The sequence below is a fragment of the Spermophilus citellus genome (genome assembly GCF_964194105.1).
Source record: "Spermophilus citellus genome assembly, chromosome: 1".
Taxonomy (NCBI): Eukaryota; Metazoa; Chordata; class Mammalia; order Rodentia; family Sciuridae; genus Spermophilus; species Spermophilus citellus.
Genome location: NC_138182.1, coordinates 900,709 through 903,603, shown reverse-complemented (window position 1 = coordinate 903,603; position 2,895 = coordinate 900,709).

Genomic DNA, 2,895 nt, shown 5'->3' with positions numbered 1-2,895 from the left:
GGCTGTGGACGGCCGGCTGAGCTTCCCTGGGCGTGTTCTGGCATAAAGTGGGCGTGTATGCGGCACCGGTGCACCTGCTTCCTGCCCAGGGGCACACTGGCTCCACTCCTGCATCCCGTGGCTGTCTGGGCAGGTCGCAGAGACCCTTGGTGTCCAGTGGCCTCTTCTTCCACATTTCAGCATCACAGAAAGGAGCACTCCCCATGGAGGTGGTCGGGAAGAACGGGAGTGCTCTGATGTGAGGCTGCCGCCCCGCACACAGGTGCCCGGCCCTGCCAGCCTGTGTTCTCAGAGGCCAGGGAGTGCCGGCCCACAAAGCACCAGAGAGTTGACAGATGCAGGTTCTCAGGTCCTGCCCTGTCCACTTGGGTCAGGGGGATGGAGCCAGCAAGTTCCACTCCTGCTACCCCAGGGCCAGTGAGCCTCAGGCCACGGGTGGCCTTGACGGGGAGAATAGGAACCAACCAACAGGGAGACAGGGGGCTGGACAGCTGGCCCCCTTGAGCCCAGGTGAGGGTGGCTGACCCCAGACATGACCGGCACCCACCTGCGTGGGGCTACCACTCCGCCTCCCGTAGAGCACAGCGCCAGTAATGGTAGGGTCTTGTGGCATTGGTTCAGAGTGGGCGGGGGTGCCCAGTCTGCCGTGGCCTGGGCTACCCCTGCCAGCTGTGTTTCTGAACAGCTGTATTCAGATGCACATCATTGATGGTCTATGGAGAGGCTAGGACAAAGGCCATCCAGCCAAAGGGGACCTGACCCACAAAGCCAGATGTATTTGGTGTCAGGACCTCTGCAGGAAAGATCTGCTGGCCCAGGCCAGGTAACTCCTGACCATCCCCAAGCCATGAGCCGACCTTGGGAGCAGCATCCAGCCAGAGCTCCTGGATCCGAGGTCCACTGAGCCTCTGCTCTCGGCATGGTCACTGTCTTCTGTGAACCAGGAGCCCACCTGCTGCCTGTCCCGAGGACAGAATCAGTCCAGGAAGAACAGGCACTGAAGGCACACTGCCGGACGTCTCCTGTGTCTTCCAGGCTCAGCCGTTCTGCCACCAAATGGTCAGGGTCTCAGCCTGGTGCGGCCCCAGAAACTGCTGTGGCCCCTCGAAAGTGAACACTGGCAGGACCCCTCCTCCTAGGAAGAAGGGGACCATAGGCCAGGACCCTGGCCAGGAGCCAGGGAGGTCACTGGATGCTGAGTGGAGCCCTGGCCCAGCCTCAGTTTCCCAAACCTCGGGCTCCATGCAGGCACCCACCTCACAGGCTGCCATGCACGGGCACTGTGGGCCCTGGAGGCCTGATGAAGGCTCTGGCTGAGCCCGAAGACCAGATGCTCAGTGGGCCCTGCTCGCTTGTATCCTGGTTTCTGAGGGTGGGCCTGGGAGAGGGGAGACAGAGGAGGAGCTCCCAGAGCCAGTGTCACTGCTCGGTCTCACTCCCAGAGTACGGGTCAGCCCTGAGCGTCCCACTGCCCGCTCACAGAACCGGGTCTCCACACTCTTGCGAAGCCGAGGCAGCACCCAGAGGGGCAGCAGCCAGGCACTGCTGCTGCCAGCTCCACTGTCCCCCAGGGCCAGGTGCTGGTGCAGCCTGGTGTGTGGCAGTGACCACTCAGCCAGACTCCGGCTCTCAGCCTCGGCACCAGCGTTGTCTGTCCATCCCACGAGGTGGTGTTCACAGGACCTGGAGGCAGAGTGAGGAGCCAGACAGAACCCCCTTGCCTGCAGGGCTACGTGCGTACGGCCCAGCGCAGGAGCGACTGCTGACCGGGCACGAGTGCTGCAGCAGTTAGGAGCCTGACTCCTGCCCATCCTCTGCGATCACAGAGCACCCGCGGGGCGCAGACTCTGATGAGGATGAGGTCATCTCTAGCCTCCCCAGCAGCTGGCTCTGCCTCTGGCAGGTGGGGACGGGGTGACCACAGTCCGCACAAGCCCAGTGTTGCTCTTTCTTCCAGAGGCTGGAGAGCAGAATCTCAGCTGTGCCTCTGGCTCCTCATCTGGCCACTGAGTACAGAAGCACCAGGGCCTGATGCTAGGAGGTTTCTGGGATCAGGAGCAGCCCTGCCCTGGCCTGGGCCCCATTCCACGCACACACTCCCAGCAGCTCCCAGGGACCGGCCAGGGAGCTGAGCTGCTTCCTCTGTCACAGACCCGAACACCCTTGCCTTCCCCACCCCAATCCCAGGGTCACTCTGTGCAGAAGCTACTTCTAGGACCTAAATGGGTAAGAATGAAACCAAGACGAGGTCATGATTATTCTCCAGAGGTGACCAGTACCAAACAAGTGTGCAGGGCCCTCGACCTCCACCCTGGACCTGCTGTGAAGCCAGCAAGGCCCAGCAGGGCAGGCCGGCTTCTCTTCCCATTGGCCCTCTTGGACACCACGTGAGTGAGGAACAAACTGTGTCAACCCAATGCCATGTCAGGGCCACTTGTCCTCTGATAGCCACATGGTGACCACATGCAGTTTTGTCCAGGGAACACTGGTCCCCCAAACCTGACCCACACTGAGGGCCTGCCTGGGCCAGCCAGGGGCCCCTAGAGCCTGGGGGGAAATCCCACTCCACCGAGGGCCATGAGAGGCCTGTCCTCTACCTCCACCTGGGTTTCTGTTCTGGAAAACGATCAGAAAACGATCCTGTTGCCAAGGGGGTGAAGAGTAAGTAAGAGACGTGCGCATCGGAATCCACAAAAGGGACACAAACGAGGTCCTCTCCTCTCCTAAAACCAGGAATGGATGCAGCCAGCCCTGCTGGGCCCTGTTTCCAACGATGACAAGGTTGGCCGTGGCCTCTGCAGCCACCCACTCTGCCTGGGGAAGGCAGGGGCCAGTGACCACAGTCCCAGTCCCCTGCCCTGCCCTCACCACAGCCCGAGCTCCAATCAGGAGGCC